The sequence below is a fragment of the Chroicocephalus ridibundus genome, chromosome 1 (genome assembly GCF_963924245.1).
Source record: "Chroicocephalus ridibundus chromosome 1, bChrRid1.1, whole genome shotgun sequence".
In the NCBI taxonomy this organism is placed as follows: Eukaryota; Metazoa; Chordata; class Aves; order Charadriiformes; family Laridae; genus Chroicocephalus; species Chroicocephalus ridibundus.
Window position 1 is genome coordinate 21,434,814 of NC_086284.1, and position 21,014 is coordinate 21,455,827.

The 21,014-nt window shown below is 42.2% G+C and overlaps 1 protein-coding gene across 2 annotated transcripts in view; it reads left to right on the forward strand.

The window, feature by feature from the left end:
* Positions 1-1,623: 1,623 nt before the first annotated feature.
* The window catches only part of ZC3H12C (zinc finger CCCH-type containing 12C), a 48,943-nt gene continuing 29,552 nt past the window's right edge, over positions 1,624-21,014 (forward strand). Inside the window, exon 1 of one of the 2 annotated variants that reach the window (XM_063330617.1) lies at positions 1,624-1,810. The gene's annotated coding sequence lies outside the window, so the exon portion shown is untranslated. Of the gene's footprint in view, positions 1,811-2,081; positions 2,108-21,014 lie in introns of those variants that run through there. The other variant, XM_063330626.1, reaches the window with a different exon arrangement.

Sequence of the window (21,014 nt, forward strand, 5' to 3'; positions counted from 1 at the left end):
CTTATAACTAGCACATTCTAGTCAATTACAAAGGTACTTGCACAAAGGTACAGAATCACTGTAAATCTCTTCTAAACAGATGAGGTCAAACAGATTCTTTAGACAAGCTCACGAGGAACTATAGTATACTAAGGAAAAAAAAAGTTAATGTGAAACTCTCATGTGACTTTAAGTAGTTTCAAAATCAATTCCATTCTGTATTATTCTGTTCTCTCTTATTCTGATAATTGAGAATAATTTTCTTCAGCACTACAGTGCTTTTAACTGACTCATACCCTCCTCAATCACCAGCAAAGGCTTCCATAATAAGCAGCAAAGTAGCACTGCAAGTGTCTAATTCTTCAGTCTTGCTTTCACCAATTTCCTCTATTAAATTAATATTCATAGTTGCATTTGGACACCACTCTGACATTTCTGAAACAGCATCAGCATGTCTGGGAGTGAGGGAGCAAGCGTTTTAGTTTTTTTGGTAGAGGTCTCAAACTCCTTCTGCACAGCTAAGTAACTAAGCAGAGGAGAGGGCCTGCCTCTCGCACCATGAGCCGAGCCCTCCAAACTCATGCCTACAATGGGGATGAGATACACTGAGAAATTCAACAGACCTTCTACTGAATGAGTTGAACGGACAACATCATGCCAGTGTGCTTACAGATTATGTCAGCTCTAAGAGGAAGGGTCTTTTGAAACATATACAGGAAAGCAACATAGGTCTGTTCCTCAATAAACTTTTATCCAGGCAAAACTATCGTGTTTTATGGGAAAAATAAAACCTGCAGATTGGCCTTTCAGGCTCATACTTCTGTGTAGGATTTGCGTCAATTAGATGCAAAATTTAAAAAATTTGGATGGGTACAGGAAGAGTTCTTTATCAACGTCAATAGTAGAGTAGGAGCGAGTAACAGTTATATACACACGCTTCCAGCCCGTGAGTAGCAATAGCTGTATGTGGTATCTCGTAGAGCCCAGGCTCAGCAATCACAGCACCAGTTTCATTCATCTCTTCCAGCAGCCTCCCGGCGCTCAGCCACCCCGGCAGCAGCACAGAAGGCCGGGTGGGATGGTGAGAGGTAGATTATTACTTCATCAGCATAAAAGTAACTGCGGGGTGGGAGGAAACGTTTCATAATTAGAACACGGGACGGAAATTAAGGTTCCTACCAACTCTGCCACAGACCGAGTTTGTGATCCTTGGCAAAAAGCTCTCCGGCCTCCCTCTCCCCACCCGCACGCCCAGGGGCGGCGAGGCACGGGGAGACTGGAGCAGTGACGGTCCATAAGGCCCGGGAGACTGTCTCAGGTGGCAGCAGGACCTTTGCCAGGCCGGCAGGACCCGTCGCCCAGGCCGCGCTGTGCCTCCCCTCTAGCCCCAGCCGCAGACGGTAACTAACGTGCCGGTGTCCCGGGAGGGTGTCACTGCGGCGGCCTTCCCACCACCCCTCCCCGGGGCGGGGGCCGCTGACCCGGGTCCCTCAGCCGACCACCACCGCAGGCCGCTGCGGAGGCCGGGCCGGGCCCTCACGACGCAGCGCCAGGGCGGGCGGTTCCCCCTGTCAGGCCTCGTCGCTCCCCGGCAGCAGGTGCCGCCCGCCCGCCCGCCCGCCCCGGCTCTGCCCGCCCCGGCCCGGCCTCCTCAGCGGCCCGGCGGGCTGGCTGCAGGGCCCGGCGGAGCGCCTTTCGCAGCGCCGCGGGCATGAGGCGGGCATGAGGAGGGTATGAGGCGGGCGGCGGCGGGCGAGGTGAAGGCGACCTTGCCGCCGCTCCTCCCGCCCGCAGCGGCGGGGCGGGCCGCCCTCCTCACGGCAGGCTGCAGGTGGGTGGCTGGGGGGACCCGGTCCCGGGCGGGGCGCGCGGCTGCCCGCGGCGATGGCGGCGAGGGGGTGCCGTGGCGTGGCCGTGGCCGGCGGCGACCGCCCCGCTCCACGCTCCCGCCCCGGCGCCGCCCATCGCCGGGGCCGAGCCGCCGCGTGTGTCAACACGGGGCCGCGGCGCCGGCCCTGCCCCCGGCGCCTCCCCGAGGTCGCCCGGCGGAGGTCGCCCGGGCGGCGGAGGCCGCGGCGCGGCCGGGGAAAGGAACGGCCGCCGCCGCTGCTCGGCGCTTCCCGGGGAGGTAGGAGACAGACCCCGTCCCTCCGCCCCGCCACACCCGGGAAGGGGGGGGGCCGCCCCGCGCCTCGGCAGGCCCCGTCCCCGAGGAAAGTTTTCCTGGATCTGGTGGCTGCGGACCCCGGCGGGATCCGCGGGCCGGGCCGGGCCGGCGGGAGCGGCCGCGCCTCCCCGCAGCCCCGGGGCGGGGGGGGGCTGGTCCCGCCGCCGTGTGGGAGCTGGAACGGCCCCGGGGGACACCCGCCGGTACCGGGAGTCTGAGAGGAATTAAAAAGTTATTTCAGGTACTCTGCTTACCCCGTCGTTCCTCTGCTGCTAACTTTTGGGGTTTGGGTGTGCTTTTTTTAATAATTCAGTGAGAACAGTGATTTATTCTCTGCGCTTTGGGTGAGAGAGCTGCATGCAACTGGCTGCATAAGTTGGCTTGCTCTGTTTAACCAAACCGTAATGGGCAGGAAGCTCTAAAAGCACTGTCTGCGCCGCTTTCAGTTCCAGCTGTGGCTTTTAAGTTGCAATTTCTCTTAAAAATTAATTTTCACTCACTTCTGTGTTTTTGGACCTGATTCTGCAGGCATGTCTGAGTTAACGCCGGGCATGTACGGTTGTATTTGTGGAGCGGTGACGTTATTTTACCATGTCCCCGGGGGAGGAAACTCAGCTGTGCCGTGTTTGTACAGCACCTTCTGCAGCCTGTCCGGGCCCTGTTTGGCATTCCCGTGCCCGACGCTGGTTTGGTGGCTTTGATGGGACCAAACAGCCCTAATGGGATGGTCTTGCTGAAAGCTGGATGAAGCAAACCCGTCCCGCTGAGCACTAGACCACGCTTCTTCAACAGCAGATGTATTGGAACGTCTCGTTTACTGTGTCCTGTCCTCTTGGTCTGTGTTTGCAAAGCGGAGATGTAATTGCGGCTCTTAGAGTTGTGCAGTTAACAACAGACTTAAGGTAGCAGTAGCATAGTCTTTTGATCTCAAAGGAAAATAAACCATTCAAGTATGTTTGGGTTTTCAAAGGGTATTTCCTCTTCCGCTGTCTCCTTACCACCTAGCCTTTGCCCATAGAGCAAGCCAGTTAGTTCACAATAACACTTCTTCTAATAGCGTATTAGCTAAATCATAACAAACTAAATTTTCTGTCTGGTGGTGCTCCAGGGTGAGATTACACTTCAACAGAGTGTACTGTAGTGAAGGATCAAAATTCGAGCATGTTGGCATTTTAAAGAGAATTTCTTATGTCAGTATAAAACACATTTGTAACTTTTTCAGGGAAATAGGGAAAGGTTTTTGTGTTTTCTCTCCGTCCCCCTTCTTTTTCATTAATTAGACCGATTGGTCTTGAGAATTCAAAAACTTTCTTTTTTCAATCTTTTTCCTGATGGAGGTAGTTGAACCAATTCAAGGTATTTCATCTCTGCACAAACCTTGCCATATTTATGGTTTTAGTCCAATATGGTTATTATACCTCTATTACTACACTAGACTTCCATAGGGCAGCAGTTACTCAGTGGTCTTATAATTGCCCTTACCATTTGCGATCCTTTTAAAAAAGCAGTCATTATTTATGAGGTCCTGTTAGACAGAGCTCCACTAACAGTATTTTTAGTCATCTGCAAATCAAAACACACTTTAAAAAATGTCATCTTATAATGTAAATGCAAAGAGAAGTGGAGTTTATTGAAGGTATGCAATTTAAAAGCAAACCCCATACGCTCAACCTGACAAAGCATGAAGGGATTATCCAGACTTGACTCATCTGGGTAGATTGTGCATTTCAGGCTGACTGCTGAGCTGAGCAACAGTCCGCTGGAGTGATTTCACTGCCTGCTTCTCTGGGTTGTACCAGCCTTTAAAAACATTATTGGTATTCCAGAGCTGTTTGGGGTTTTTTTGAAGAAAACTAGACTTGCAGTCCATGAGACTTGAAAAGATTGGAGATTCAGTTTGATACTTGGTGAAACTATGTGCTGTTCAATTTTACATAGGTAAGTTGAAAATCTTATGAGATTTTCTTCTGAGATCTTATACATCTTATGTGCAGTTGAAAATACTCTTTAAGTGAGCTGGAAAAAGACAATTCAAAGTCTGCTTGAAGTGAGATGAGGAACTTGCTTGGTGCAGCTCAGTTTTTGTTGTACTTGAAAATGGCTATGGCTAAGCAACTCCATGTTCAATAGAAAGGAGATGCGTGATTTAGTTTGACTTCTTTTATTACAGAAGTCACAAAATCTTGTTTGGTATTTTCTGCATCAGATCCATAATTCTGGCTCGAACGAGTACTTTAAAAAAAAAAAAATCTGCCCTTGAACACGTAAAGTCTGTGCAGTTTTTTCACTGGTTGCACTTTATTTTTTAATTAAAACAGATCTTAATCTGAATTTGCTAGCTTCAGCTTCCAATCATGGATCTCTTAATAGTCTGTATTTTAAATAATTCTTAAAAACTGAAGTGCTTGAAAGAGAGTGGCAGTAGTAAGAACGGGGGGAGGGGGTTATAGTAACTAAGAGGGAGGTTAGAAAATGTGTGATGTGTAAGGTTATGGCATAAAACTCGTCTTTTTCCTGTTCTGTAAATATTATTCTGCTGCTTTTGCTGTTCTGTGTAGCACTGTCCCACATGTAGCTAGGAAGTCATAGATAGGATTTTTTTTTTAAGCTATTCAAGAGAGATTTCATCGTTCACTCATTTCCGTAGTGTTTGTTGCCATGGCAGCTAGCCAGCGGCCTTATTAGTGATTAAGGTGGTTACACCTCATTTTTGTGTTGTGTGGCACTGGAAACTATATCTGAAATACCATAAGAAACAGATGTTCTACAAAGACTGGAGTAAGTTGTTTCTATGAAGAGGCTGAAATGTTTCTGTCCTTGGACTGAAGTTATTGTATAGTGATGCTTTATATCTTTTATTACGTGCAGTTATGTTTAAAATGCCTCCTGACTTCAAGCTTGCTAAATGTTTGTAATAAATGTACTGTGTCTGCCATATGTTTGAAGCAAGACATCCATTAATTGAACAAGCCCATATTTTTATGCTTGAAAGAATTGACACTTACTTCATTGTAGTTACTAAATTGTACGTTAAGGGTAGAATATAACAAAAGCAGAGGTGAGACAGCGTAACAAGAAGCAGAGTAATTTTTTGTACCTCCTGGTCTCCAACTGTAGTCATTTCCAGTTAGCACATAGATAGAAAATCAATTGTAATCTGCTCATAATTGCCTTCCTGGTAGAGTTATGAGACATTTCTCTCCCCCGTCTTTTCTTTTTTTTTTCCCCCTCTTTCTTTTTTCCTTCTCTTTTTTTTTTTATTTTTTCTTTTACCTCCATATTTTTTTCCTCTTCGTGTCTTGTGGAATAGGCAGCTCTCCAGAGTTAGAGAAGAAAAATACTGTATGGATATTTTTCAGTGTATAGCTGTGCAGCTTTAAATGTTTTTCTGTAGCAGCTTGGGGGTCTGTCAAAAAGTATGTTCCTTACCATGTTATTTAGTGATGAGCATAAATTGAGGAAGGTTTTCATAACCTTGGGGCTTTCTGCTTAGATGAACTAGGCATTTCTCTTTCACGTATCAGGATTGATTACTTCAGGGTAGATCACATTTCTTGTGTAAAAGGCTGAGCTTGCACTACCAAAAATTCAAATTCTGTTTTCCTTAGTATGTAGTGCTGGGCCCGACACTTGACACTGACTCTCCCATTCTGCCAGGATATTGTATTCCCCAGTTAAGGAATTATTTTAGCTTTTTGGTAAACTCAGGCTCCATTCATTCTTGAATCACAGCTGCAGAATGAGAACGTTTTGAAAGAGTACTTTAATTCTCAGACTTGTGCTTCTGCTGTCCCAACTGGAAAGGTCTGGACAAGACCTTTTCAAAGTTTGCCCTGGGGAGTAACGAAGTTCACCCTCTGCAACTGCGAGATTCATCATTCTTCCAGGCTCACCTCACAGCATACGCCAGACTACCTCTCCTGGCTGCCTGGCCGTTTTAAGGTTGTATTTGCTTGATTTATGATGTTAGTGTAACACATTAAAATTTGATGTATGTCATCCTCCTCCCTGGGAGGGGAGAGGTCTGTTTATGTGTACATACGTACGTACGTGTATATGTGTGATTATGGGTAGGTAGATAAAGAATAGAACGCTAGACGGTCCTAGGGTCTGCTGTCCTTTAAAAGTAGAAAGCTCTTATGTGCTTACAAATACACCTCTGTTTTAGACAAAAGTGATTTGGCCCTGAGTTCTTTCAGGATAAATATGCCCTTTGCATAAAACTTGTGCAAAAGTATTATGCAAAGTATTTAAAATGTGTTATAATTACAGTTTTCTTGAGGGTGGATAGTGAGGAAACTTAAAGCTATGTTCAGGAGGAGGGATTTTACTTAACAGGAAGTTTATATTTTGAGAAGAGAGTGGGGAGAGAGGAGGGAGAGACAAAGCAAGACACTCAGTGGTTGGGAGTGCAGGAGACTTTAATGGACATTAATAATCCTCCCAATGGAAGAAATACAGTAATTTCTTTTGGTATGAAAGGAATGTCTTGGGAGGTGGTTGAAAGTTGCAGAGGAGTGCCAGAGATTGGGGAAGTGAAGCTGGAGGTGTTCAACTGTAAATGTGACACAGGTTATTGCAAATACCTGCAAAGCAGTCTGCTTGCTGCAAGTAGGTAAAGCTCAAAGGCTGGGAAGAGTCTTATATCCTTGAGTCATTTACTAATTGACAGAAACTGTCATGATAATTCCTAAATGACCATTTGAGTGCACCATCCTCCCCTACGCGCTGTAAAAAGTAATGTGTTAAGTTGCGAAATCAATGAATCAGTCCCATCAAACTTTGAAGTGAAAACTTTGCGATCAGCTGAAAATTTCTATTGTGCTGTGACTTAGACCTTTTATTTTAGGGCTAATGAAACTTGGTGGTTTGGCAAGATTGACTGGAAAAGGGACAGATTGCATTTCATCTGACAGAAGCTACTTTCTTAGTCTCCTTTTGTTCTGCAAACTGTTAACATAAGTAGCGGATATCTATAAATCCTCATCTCCATGCTTTTCTAGTCACCATTACATTTGGTGCCCTGATACTCAACAGGTCTCTTCAGTCCTTTGTCATCTGTAAAGCTAATGTTTCGATCACTGAGTTATCTGATCTTTCCAGCATCGATGCATGGCCTCATCCTTGATGACAGGTATTTCTCTTGGAAAAAGTACCATCAGTGCTTTCATGGAGATCACCACTTTAGAGGGTCTGAGAGCTTCATAGTTTGCAGCAACATCCCCTAAGGCCTTTCCACCTTAAAACATTCAACTGATTTGAAAACCTCAGATGATTTCTCCTTCAGCAATAATTCCAATACGTACTATTTGTAATGCCAGATACACCTCTGGAAATGATTTATTCTGGCTAGGGAAGGGCTATGGTGTACAAGTGCCCAGGGCTGTGCACCTGGGTTCATAAGTCTCTGTAGCAGCTGCTTCTGGGTTTGCTGCTGCTATTCTTGCTGGGCTGCCAACTGGGCTTTTGCCGCTCCTGCCGAGCAGTGAGTTGGACTCATTAGTGCTTCTGGAACTGTCACTGTTGGGATTACAATCTGGGTTTCTTGAAGTTGTTGCTGAGCTACGGCCCATGCTTACTGCTGAAAGATTAAAATCAGAGTTTTCTGCTTCAGCTGTTGTTTCCACAGCCACTTGTTCGCTTGTCTGTTAATAGCTTTTTATTGTAGCCATTGTGTGGAAGAAAACAAAATCTTGTGTCATGCATACATTGATGTGACTTTAATCTGGTTCCAGCAAAAGGCTGCATGGCTCACAAACTCCCACTAGCTGGAGTTTGACCTTATTACCAGGGCTCATTCAAAGTTTCGACTTCCTTATGTTATAAGTGAAACTTGGTAAACCACCCTTGCCTGATAAATTGGGAGAATTAAAACTGCAGATCTTCTATCTACAGATCACAGTCTCTCCATAAGGTTTTGTTCAGTATTTGGTGATGGTCTTCCTTCTGATTTGTTTCATAAACTGTCAGCTCCAAAGTGTCATGAGGCTGTGGTAGCAGTCTCTACTTCACACCGGACACCTTGCTAAATTTCAGACATTAGTATGTTACAAGTCGGTTACCTTTTGAAGTGTACAGCTGTTGCAAGAGAGACCCTGGATAAGCAAACTCATTAGTGTGAAAACAAGCATCATCATCTTAAGGCTTATCTTTCTTGCTGTGCTGTACATACTTCCATGAGCAGTTGGAGTTGTTCATCTACAGCTTGAATACGCTCATCGCTGTGCCTGTGGGACCTGTGGAGAGAGAACATTTGTAGCAGGCAGGCTGAAAACAGATGCCTCCAGCAGGCATTGTAAGTAGTGTTTAGTTCATCTGCTGACATGGAATGCTTTTGTGGAAAGTAAAGCCTCGTCCCTTGATAAGTGCAAGATGACATTGCAAAAATAGGTAATAAGGCCAAATAGGCTCTATTAGCAAGAGCATAGCCAGCAGATCAAGCCGAATGATCATTTTGCTCTCTTTGGCACTGATGAGATTGCGTTTGGAGCACTGTGTCCAGTTTTGGTCTCCAAAGCACAGGAGAAGACACTGACTTACTGGAGCAAATCCAGTGGACGGCTACCAGGGTGATTAGGAGGCTGAAGTACATCACGTACAAGGAGAGACTGGGAGAGCTGAATTTGTTCAGCCTTACTAAGAGAAGACTATGCAGGATCTTATTGCTGTCTTCAGCTGCATAATGTGAGGGTATAGAGGAGACAAAGTACTCTATTTGGAGCCATGCAGCAAAAGGACAAGAGACAGCAGTCACATGTTACAGTGAAGAAATTCTGTCTAGAGATGAAGAAAAATGTTACCGTGAGGATCCGTAAACACTGGGACGGGTGCCTGGGTTGTGGAATCTCCAGCCTTGGACACGCTCAGAAGTTAACTTGGAAAAGGCACTGAGCAACCTACTGTCATTGACCCATGTTGAGTGAGGGTTTATTGGACTAGCTGACCCCCAGACATCCCTCTCAAACTAAATTATTTAATTTTAAATGTTAATAGCATCACCAGTTTGGAATGAAGTCTTCCCATCTGCATCTGTCATTGTCAGATCTAACTTCATGACAAGGTGGGACTCTGAAAAGCAAAATGTGAGCTCTGGGGGCCAAAAAGGGCTCATAATATTAACCTTAATGAAGAAATTTGTGCAGGTATTGACAGGGCTAAAATCTAGTTGGCTTTCCAACCTAAAAAAAAAAAAGGAAGAAAAAAATATTCATAAAGGGGAGACTATAAACATAAGGAAATTTGGTCTACAAAATTAACTTCTACTTTAAAACTGGCAAACTTCTGAACTCAGAATTAAATGACTCTCACACTCAGAAGACCTACAAGACTTATGTGAAATCACTAACAGGTGCTTTGTCTCTGAAATGTTAGGTTATTAAACAAAAGTGGGCAAGCTGTATAAATGTATTAAAGTATAAAATACAAGGATTTCAAAGCCTGGTGTGCGTAGTTCAGTATGGGGACTTCCTGGTGGTCTCTCTTGAGTTCAGGGATACAGTGCTGAAGAAAAGCCATACCTAAATGACAGGTAGTCAGGTAGACTTCTGTAGCTCCTTTATTTCTATTAATTTTTTAACTTGGATTTGCAGCTACAGTAACCCAATTTCTGTGAGCTCTGGCTATTGTTGCTACTTGTCAGCTCTATTAAAAGCTTCCCCAGAAAGTAAGAAATAATTATATACTAAGTGCGTCTCGACAAACCGCGTGACCATCTCTGCCTTCCCTGATTCTTAACTTACTAAATCCGGGTAAAAAAAATGGACCTTAACGTATTCTTTGGCACTTTCATCTCGGTAGAGAGTAAATGGCAAGGCTGAAAGTCTTGCAGAAAATCCACTGCTGGCAGCTCTCTCACAGAAGGCTCCAGTCCAAAATGACAACTGCAGCCGTGTGGTACAGGCACAGGAATTGTCTCTCAAATAAGCATAAGCCTGTGAAGCCATTTAGGGCGATGCTGAGTCCAACCAACACCTTGAACTCTGTCCAGGAACCCCAGAGATTATGGAGCTCTGTTGCCAACAGCATGACCTGAAACACAACCTGGCCATGTCGCTAGACAGTTTGAGAGGCCTATTTTCCTCTGACGAGCCTTTCAAATTCTTAATAATAGTCTGTGGCACAGATAAAAGATGTTAGGTTGACTAGCTAAGTCTCTTAAATTTGTATTTAAATGAAGAGAATACTTTTTTTCTTCACATAACCATGTTAGTTTTGTTAGAGGATTTTCTTCTGACAGAACAAATTTGAATAAAAGTACTTTGCTAAGCATGACGGCGTACACTTTGTACAGTTGTAGGCATTGTCTGGCCGCCCAATATTGTCACAGGGAAAGTTAATTAGACAGTTCAAATTTTCATGCTCAGAAAGCATCCAGACAGCGTGACTCATTCTGGAAGTGGGAAGAGATCAAATCTAATGTGTATTGCTGGAAACTTTTTTTTTTCTAGAGTGCTTTGTATCTCAGTGTCTCAGCTTCAATTCATAAATAATAAAATTAAGAAAGAAATTAAACAGAGTGCCTTCCGGTGATAATCTTAGAATAAACACCGTTCCCCCATTTGTTGCAGAAATCGGCAGCACGTTCCATGCTGCCCTGGTGTTGATGATCTTAGTGCATGGCAGGGGTTTTCAATGTTTTTTGGCTTGCAGATGCCTGAAAACCTGACAGTAGAGCTGGAGGGCCCAGGATCGAAGTAGCTGAACTGCAGGTTGGATTTTATTTGGTTTATTTGGCAAAGTGTGTAAAAATAGGACAGACACTTTGGTGTCTGTAGACTGGAATTTGAAAACCTGTGGCAGGTCTTTTTTAAATTATTTTCTTCTTTTAAGGATTTTTAATCTGGAAAATTTTCTTAATAACTTAACATGTTTTAGGCTCGTATGTCCCTAAAAAGGGCAGAAACAAATACAAGATGATGGATTAAAGCACAGTTTCAAAGAAAGCTAAAAAGACTATTAGAGCTACATCTTGGTGCTAGTGGCAGCTGTTGTATTTTTCCCTTATATTTGCATTTTTACATAAAATAAAAAGATATGTTTTTTTCATACAGGAAATGGTAGTTGAGGCCACAGTCCTAAGGGAACACTCACAGAATGGGGTGGGTCTTGCACGTGGCTGTCGCAGAGGAGGGAGTGAAAGGATCTACCCCTACGGACACACGCGTAGTGGCAAAATTGAACCTTCGCTGGCCAAACTGGGGAAATGATCAAATTACTGATGTCTCTGATAAAGGAAAACATTTCCCTGATACGATTCACTTTCAAAATGAAAGTCCTTGCTTCAGAAAATGCGTTTCATTTGAAGAGTAACTTCTCAGTGTGATACTGACGAGTGATGCCAGTGTTTTTGTTATTGCAGAATGATGCTTTGTGCTTCCCGCCCTGGTGGCTGGTATGGCTCAAGTCTGTTGGGCTCCTTACGCAGGCAAACTGTGCAGTTAGGTGCAGCTGCAGATGGGCACCACGGCGTCTCATGATGAACAGCTCGTGGTCACAGCCTTTGTCTACCCACAGACAAGGAAAGACTGGATCTGTTTGTACTTGTGGTCAGCAAAAAAGTAATAGAGTGATAGAATGGTTTGGGTTGGAAGGGACCTCAAAAATCATCTAGTTCTAACTCCCCTGCCATGGGCAGGGACACCTTCTGCTAGACCAGGCTGCTCAAAGCTCCATCCAGCCTGGTCTTAATCACTACTTATGATAAAACTTTGGGTTTTCCTCTTCTCTTAAAAACATGTTAGAGGTTGTCATGATAAATGATGCAATGGTTTGCTCAAATCTTGCGTGCAGTTGATACTGATGATCTAATGGCTTTAAACTAGAAACTGTAGACCTTCCGACCTTCTTTTAAGATGGTGGCCCGCTGGAAAATGCTTCTCTGCTTTTTTAAATCTTAAGGATAGCTACAGACAGCTGAGTCTTCGTTCAAAGAGTGAAAGAACTCTGCTGCTTTATTTTAATGCATTTGAAAGTGCATATTTTTCTACAGAGCAATTACACTGCATTTGAAAATGTAGTTGATCCTTTTTAAATATTTTTTAAAGGCTATTTATTCTGTCAGCAAAGCATTACTCATCTTTGTCATAAGATCAGTTTCTCAGTTGTTTTTCTGAATTCTAGGCACTTTTTACTGGCCATTTAATTCACTCCTCTGCATGTCTGCAGAGCGATGGTGGGTTTTTTGTTTTTATGACCACGTGTAGGTACAGCCTAGAGCACCACTTACCATTCCTCACAACTAAGTAAACTTCTTTCAAAATGTTATACTTAAGATAGTTTGCATCTCTTAACATACTAACTGGCAAAGAAGAATTTCTGTTGTATTGCCACCTCATAATTTTAAAGATAAGCATCTCCCTCAAGCCCAACAGCATATGTAGGATATTTTGCAGTGGCACAGCAGTGAGTTTTGTCTGTAGCATACAACCGTCATCTCTATTTCAGAAATGCAGTGGTATGTAATTGATTTAACTTGTGCAGTGTATTCTTGCAAATGCATCATTTATTACTGGAGGTTTAGCATAAATTCTGCAACAAAAGAGAATTAAATGCTTTAATGGGAGAAGTTGTCTTTCTAATTGCTGCAATAACACCACTTGAGTTACAGAATGACCATTTTGTGTGCTTGCATAAAATAATTTCTTTTTAAATAAGGCTTTGTTTTCAACATGTTTGAAACAAGAAGAGTTGGCTGGAACTAGCAGCTTTTTTTTAGGGTGTTTTTTTTTTCCTTTATAGTAATGTTTCCCTAATATCTTCAGCCTACACTGTCTGAATTTCACAGCTGCTCCAACTCTCCCTCCCTTGGTCTTTCTGATCCTCCCATGCATCCCATGCATGCTTTTCATACCAAACTGGGCAGTGGGGGGGAGGGGACGCTCTCCTTCCCACCCTTCACCCAGCTGAGAGGTTCACCCTGGTCCCCGTCTCTCTGCAGGGTCCCCTCACCTAGCTGGGTGCCGTTCGGAAATCTTCCACTGCAGGGTCCCTGAGTTAGCCCGTCATCTTCAGCCAAGTCATGATTCTGTGCTGTTTAATTCAGTGGCATTAGGGACCTGGTGAGCACTGCACATGATGTCTGGTCTCTGGGAGCCACAAAAATAGGTGTTTATAGCTTATTGATCTTGCAAGACCAGAAATTTGAAGAGCTGTTACTTTTGCTGTGTTTTGGTGACTGGATTTAACTTACCTGACTCCTTGTATTTTAGAAATAGTAATAGGAGATGATTGAACTAGTCAGGTTGTTGGATTTGGAGGTTTTCGCACAAGAAGTAAATACCTCTTTGTTCATTCACACTGTGTACCTCCTAGTGATGCTGTTATAGTCCATCACAGATGTGGTGGGAACACCACAGTTTTTCTTACTAAGGTTTCTTTGTTGACCTCAACATGCTCAGTAGGAAGCCTTGTGTACTGGGTAAACCTTAACACGAATGTTTTTCTGTCAAAGAATCATAGAATTATAGAATACTTAGGATTGGAAGGGACCTTTAAAGGACATCTAGTCCAGCCCCTCCTGCAAAGAGCAGGGACATCTTCCACTAGATCAGGTTGTCATCCCAACCATGATTTAATAGGATGGTTTGACACGCTGTAAACCTTGGGCAGCCCAACGTCTTTTAGGGAAGAGCTGAGAAGATGCTTCCAGAACAGGTAGCTGGTTTAAGTAGCTGATGTTGTGCAGAAGAAAGTGTCTTCTTAATTCATGCAACTACAGCTTGATAAAGTATTTTGTGTAAATTAAACAATATAGCATAGGTCGTCAGATTGTATCTGTTCTGACTTTGGTCATAGCAAGTGCTGCAGGGTTGCATTAGCGTGAACATTACTCTGCAACTAAAGCTTAGACCTGGTTCCCTGATGACATGCCCTTGGAGTATGGAGAGTTGGTTGGGGGTGAGGGGAGGCACTGTTCCTGTAGAAGACATTGAGGGAGCATATCTTTGCAAGTAAACGTCTTACAACCTTATTTTTAAGGCACATTTTGAAGCCAGATCATACACTTCCCCTAGTTGTGCTTGTAGAGCCCTAAATACACCGGTCCTGTGCTATGGAGTTCTCAATTTGTTCCAGATGCACATAAAGGGTATCATATGCGTCCTCTGCTGAAACAAGCATTTCTGGTATCACAAGAGAAGCGCCTGGCTCTAATCAGGAAGATAGTCAACTAATGACTAGCCAAATGGTGCTGCTTGCATTTAAGGGCAGTTCTTGGACATAGGTGAACTGGACTGGCTTCTTATTTTGCCTACAGAAGTTTTAATATGCTTAACATTATCCAATACCAGCAACTGAGGTAGTCTAAATACCACAGCAGGGACTGATTAGCTTTTTCAGATCACTGCTTTTATTCGCAGTTTGCAAAGAGGCTTAATCCAGTGCTGGAGATCAGGCATCCCACTGTGCTCGTGGGTAGCTTTCTCTCACTCTTTGTGTTCACAGTGGCAGAAATTAGTGAGGAGTCTCCTCCTGCCTCCGACTTAAAAGCTCCAAAATAGTGGTGTTAGTAGTTGTTCCTAGGAGTGTTTAATGGACAGTGCAGCGAAACTATAGTTGGGGTTTCTGCTTTGCGGCTTAATATCTGGGCACATGATAAATGCGTCAGTGTAATAGCATGATGGTATGTGATTTCATTTACTATGTTGAATCGCTTTAGTATCCACGTGAAGCTTGGGAAATTACTCAAACCTATTCATGTTCTTTTTTGCTTTTAAGTCCCAGTAGATGTTTCCCAGCAGATCGCCTGTCCTCACAAGCAGAGGAGGACAGCTGCCTCTGTGGTTCTCAGTATTGCTTTTAGTCATGTAACGATGGTGAAGTTCAGTGAATACACTTTTCTAGTAGTCATTCAGATGAACATTTGCAAATGTAGAATCCCCCCTTCTCTGTGCTGAGCTGTCTTCACTGAAGTTACAAGCAATGGCAACTTTATTTGAAAGTCCACATTGCTTCACTTTTTCTTTTTATCAGGCATCAAACCTTACTACTGTTACATCGCTAAATATGTGTGTTGCAGGGCTTGGTGGCGTTGGAACTGTTGGGCAGTGAGGGGAGGGGAGGTGTGGACTGGAGCTTGTGTTTCCACGTAGCTTACTTCAATAAAAAATACAAACAATAAAAAGATGGCTATGGCCTAGCTCCTGACTTCTGTTCAAATATTTCATCATTGCAAAGAGACAGGAAGATCTTGGCGTCTTGAACAGAGCTGTGAAATAAAAGGGAAAGAAGTTCTGTTGCAAACAAATATGAGTGACTCCAGAACAAAAGAGTGGTTCATAGTTCCTTTCTGCCAAGTGCCCTAATGTTTCAATGCCACTGCCTAAAAATATCCATTATTTCACATATTAATATTACGTGGGTTTAGTTTAATCAGTTTCACCTTCCATTGGAGTTACTCACAAGTACTCTGTTAGAGTTGTGTGTAAATGCAAGTTTATTACATTTATCAACTGATGTTCAGAAGTGTCAGGAAATTCAGAAAGCGGTTTCTGAATACATTTCAGTGTTTAGTGTGGGCTCCTTTCATGCCGCCTTGCACTTTGTACCAATATGATTAATTTTGCTAACGAGAAAAGGGGAACACAAATAGCTACTGATAGATTTATTTCTCTAATATTTTCCCTTACAAAGAACTTATTGTTTCCATAGTAAAGGGGTTATATTCCATAAGACTGATATATTTTAATAGGAACTCCCAACTTTTACTACTTAAAAATAATTCCTTTCTTTGTTTCATGAATTAGAAACAATGAGGAGAAGCTGAAGTCTGCCCAAGCCAGGTGTTTCTTGTTGGCAGCCTGCTCCCTAATGACTCTGGCTCTCATACAGCAGCTGCCTGCTAGTCTCTTTTGTATGGCCTATTGTTGCTGCACACCCCTCGTTAATACACATGCTGCCCGGGGCAGACCCTGAGAATGACATCAACTTGCTTATCTTAGAAACCTCCGAACCTGATGCAGGGTGGGGAGGTTGCCTTGCATCTGCCCGGCCAACTAATTGTGAGCTCTGCGGGTCGTGATTGGCTCCGCGTCCGCTCAGTAATAGGTTAAGCAAAGACATCGCGGGTCCATCTGTTCGTCCATTCATTGTTCTGCTTGCTTGCCTGAAGTCTGCAGCTGAAATCGTGTTAAGGAGTTGCTTCTGGAACAGCTACAAGAAACCAATGTCTGTGTGTTTTCCAGTGAACGTAAGTATATGGGCTTCTCTCTGCAGAAATGGGACGTTTCACCTTTCTGGTGTTTCAGCATATCAGTTTGCATTTGGACAACGTAGCTAGCGTGTGTGTCAGCGGAGATTTGCGCACTTTGGGTGTATCTTGGAAAAAGAGGGGAAGAAAAACAATTATGTCTGAAGACTTAAGTGTGTTAAAGAGCAATGATCTTACCCAGTGCAGTCTATTAATGAACTTTCAAAAACATCGGTAATGGTGTATTTCCAAGAACTTGAAAATGGTAGGCAGTAGCCATCAACAGAACAAATTCTCCTCTAGTCCCCTGGGTAGAAGGGGAGGTTTCAACTTTAAGTTATAGGTATTTACCCTTTTTTGCAAATAAGCTATTATTTACTTTAATTTATGACTGGTAGAAAAAGCCTGTAAGAAAAAAAAAAATCAAAGAACTTTTCCATTATACCATACAACGGATTAAATTTCCAGGTTTGTGAAAATAGGAAGAGCTCCACTGTGGGATGTCTGAAGGTACTGTAGTGCAAGATAGAGCATTAGGATGCTCTCAGGTGGAAACATGTTACAGTCAAAGGTTTTGTGCTTTGAAAGCTATTCGTAAGTGTGTCAGATCTAGCCTGGCTATTTTTATAAAGTTTCTAATCTGTTTTGTTTTATGTTTTGAGTTCAGATGTTAGGCTGAAGAACAAACACTCTATACTCCATGAGCCTGTGTTCCAAGGATCCCGTAAAAAAAAAAAAAAAAAAAAAAAAAAACAAAACAAAACAAAGACCTTCATATATCAGTTGGGAGGGAAAGAGAGCATATAAAAGGGTTAAAAAGAGGTTTGCATTTCTACCACATGCCCTATTGTGTGAACATATGCATGAGTCTATTGAAAGTTTTCAGAAGATGGGCAGGCCACCAGTTGCTGGTCTCCTGCAGTTCCAGTAGACATCTGTTGCCCCAGAGCATTAACCAATCTGTTCAATGGGACATCCTTCCTTTGTTGGATAGAATGATGCAGACAACAGCACTCGCTGAAATACAATGGTAATTAAATACATAGAAACTACAGCAGTAGGTATTTATTACATATTCATTATTTTATTTGCATTGTTGCAGTATCTTTATCATTTGGATAACTGATACATTAATTTTTTTTTTCTTTTCTGATCAGCTCTGCACTTCTGTTTGTGACAAGTAATGACAGTGTTTCAACAAACTGTGATTTCAATATTCTCCATTTTTTGTTTATAAGGCTTAGAAAAAGTCTGCCTCTGTGAAAACATGCTGAACTATTTCACTTTAGAATGTATCTTCAGAAACTTTTGACGGTCTTTTGAGAATACACAATTTCTGTTACGCTATGTCACATGACACACTATTTTATTCCTTGTTATTTTCCTCTGAACTAAATTTGCATTAAATTGCTTTTCTTATGCTCAATTGTAAGTGGAAAATATTCTGAATACACATTAAAAGATTAGATGCTCTACTTGCCCACATCCCTTTGAGGAATATATTTCTGTTTTGTGTGAGGGTGAATTAAGGGGCTGATTATTGTTAGTGGAAAATAGTGGTGACTTCTAAGAAATAGGAAAGTATTACACATCCACAATGTAGTAGCACAGTGCTCATCCAGACTATTATAGTTATACTTGATAAATGTTGTTGACTCAGTAGTACAGTATTTTAGGCCTTTAAGAGTGAACCTAGTGTGAGATACTGTAGTTTTAAAAAGACTACAGTTTAAAACTTACGTTGTCATGAGTATGTCTAAATTGGGAGTTACCTGTTTAATTAACTTTTTCATAAATATAAATTCTGTTACTCAGCTGCAGTGAGCATAACCAAAAGTTGAAGACACTCTTCACAAGAATTTTTTGGCTGATTTTTGTTTGGCTTACAGTTGAGTCAGAATTCATAGCAGATATTTTTCTTAGCTATATTGCATTGTATCAGTAAAGCATACTTTAAAACCATACGTGCGTAATGAGAGTTCCTTGTAAATAAAGAGTGCAGGGAGTTCTTCTTGTCTGTCGTTCCTCCTTGGATAAAGGACCTTTTCTGTTTTCTTGAGCATCATTGTCCTATATATAGGTACACTAGTGTTTACTTGGAATACAAATTCATTCAAATAGACTGACTGGCTGGCATGTTGCTCTTCACTAATCAAATCAAGATAAAATAATCAATTCCAGCAGTGTTCAGCAGTAACATCTGATTTTCATGGTTCTAATCAATGGATCTCATAAAGGACATCATGTTGGGAGCTCCAAAGTCTAGCGTTTCTAAGAGATGCTCCTGACCACAAATACGGTGTACAAAGTTCACAGACATTGTAAAAATTTGCCTGAAAAAAAAATAGTTTGCATGCAGAGTTCAGGCTGAATGCCAGGAATAGTGCACTGCTTATGCAAAACTATTTCAGAAATCTTTAGCTTTGGATTTACAGTGTAAACATCATTTTATCTAGCCTTTACAAGCAATAGTATGGTGACTGTATACTCTCTGTGGCAGATTTTAATGTTGCTCTTGTTACTTCCTTCTTTAAATAGTTTCTGAAAAACAGTAAGAGTTCTGTGCAGAAGAAGCAATTAAATATTGGAGCAAGATGGAGATTGACAGGAGACTTAAAGCAGATAGCTGTGAGGCTGATTATGTATACATTCCCAACAATGGACAAAGCTCGGTTTATGGTCATTTTTCATACGCAGTTGATGTGCAAATCATCTTAAGTATGTTTCATATAATGCCTGATCTTCAGACACATTCATATGCTAGTGACTTCTTTGAATCCCACTGGAGGGTGTTATGGTTGCGGTTGCTGTAAAGCACTTAAACTTCAAGGAAGAAGTGACTGGAGAATGACTTAAGTATTATTTTAACTAACACTAAAAAAAAAAAAAAAATCCTCTTTCTGATCTGTGCACTTCAAGCTTTGTTTATTCCATGCTGTTAATATGCAGCCTCCTCTTCCCCCACTTCCAAAAAAACCTCCTCCCTCTACTTTTGGTTCAATACTAAAATGACATTTCACAGTACATGGATTTAGGCAGTGACCCATTATCTCCCCGCGCTCTGCGGCAGCGGTACATGAGCCAGCTCAACTTTTCAGTCCAGCTTAAAAGTGTTGCCCATTAACTAGACTTCCTCGAGTCAGAGCAGATTGTGGGGTTGGTGGAACAATGATGTCGGGGCTTCCAGATTGGTTTGGCAGCTGCATTGTTCTCCGAGGGGAAACCAGACGCACTTAAGTCCCGCTCTCTTTCATGGGCTTTTGTTCATACCAAATTATTCTTTCGCTGTGCTAGTATTCATGATGGTATGTTAAAGGAGCGCATCCTAGCAACTAAAGGCTGGTTGCTAAGCAGCTTCGCCTCCAATAGGGGTTTCTTGTTTGAGATTTTTTTTTTTAATTTTTTTTGTGTGTGTCAGTCCTGTAAAGGCCACAGTGTTGGTTTTTTAACTGTATCCTTTTATTGGGATATTGTTGTGATTTGTTACAAGCGCTGTGCTATCGAGTGCATTACATTAGTTAATAAATCATTGTGGAAAGGTTCATTTCCTAGATTCTCATTGTGTTTAATCTGTGGTGTTGCTTGAAATGCTAAAGCTTCGAGTGAAGAGAAAGTAATAATCCTTGGTATGCTGCTTGAGAGTATTACAGCCCTACTGCCTTCTGACAAGACCAGATCTAAATAAAACTTCAGTGTATTTTCTTTCCTATCAGTCTTGCCTGTATTAAGGTGCGGGTGATGAAAATACTGATTATTTATTTATTTATTTATTTAAACTAGAAATGCTTAGGTAAAGTGAGGTTTTGTGCCCCATAACCAAAAAGCACCACTACAGTGGCGATGTCTTGGCAGCGCTCAGCACCTATAGAGTCTGCTTTTTACTGAGACTGGAGATTTTTTGCTTGATTCTCTCCAGTCTTAAGCCTGGATGAATTTCTTGTGTGTGCACTCTCAGATCTTTATCCCAAGAAGAGGCAATTATACCGTATTTTAAAAAGACCGGGCAATTTTTAAATGCTAACCTGTAAGGGGATGGGAGAGTTAATGTATTTGCTGACAGAGATTTTGGCTATTCGTGAGACATACCTGTAATTTGTGTTAGTATAGATCAAGAGATCCTGTTTGACATAATGTTTTTTCTCAGTATATCCTCCTTGGTGAACCTTGTGTCTGTAATGTATCTGTCAACTTCAGTTGAAGTCCTTTGCCCCTATATCTTGCTTTTATGTTCTGCCTTGCAAGACGGAAGTGTGAAAGAACTCTTTGTTTTGTAGTCTTCCCTTAATGTAAATTCTTCTTTTTCATGGTAACCTTGCAGTACAATTGGTCCATATGGTCCATTTTTATCTCTGAGAAATAATTTATCTTTTACTTTCTTTATTGAAGCACTTAGCAAAGATTCCTGTTTAAAAGAACAAACTAAGGGAAAGAGGTAGCAATCTGCCTTTAAATGTACATTGTGGAAGTAATCCTTGTGATGAAACAAGTAGCTAATTTCTGTATAACTACGGTTACGCAGAATTCCTTCAGAAAAACTGATGTGGCAAGTACGTAAATCCAGAAAGCTGCAACTTTTCTTCTTCTGTTCTTCCTACATGACTTCTATCTATATATTTAGTTTTGATTCAGCAAAAGGTTTGCAGAAGTCTAGTCCGAGAGTCGAAATCAGCTTTTCATTTTGTT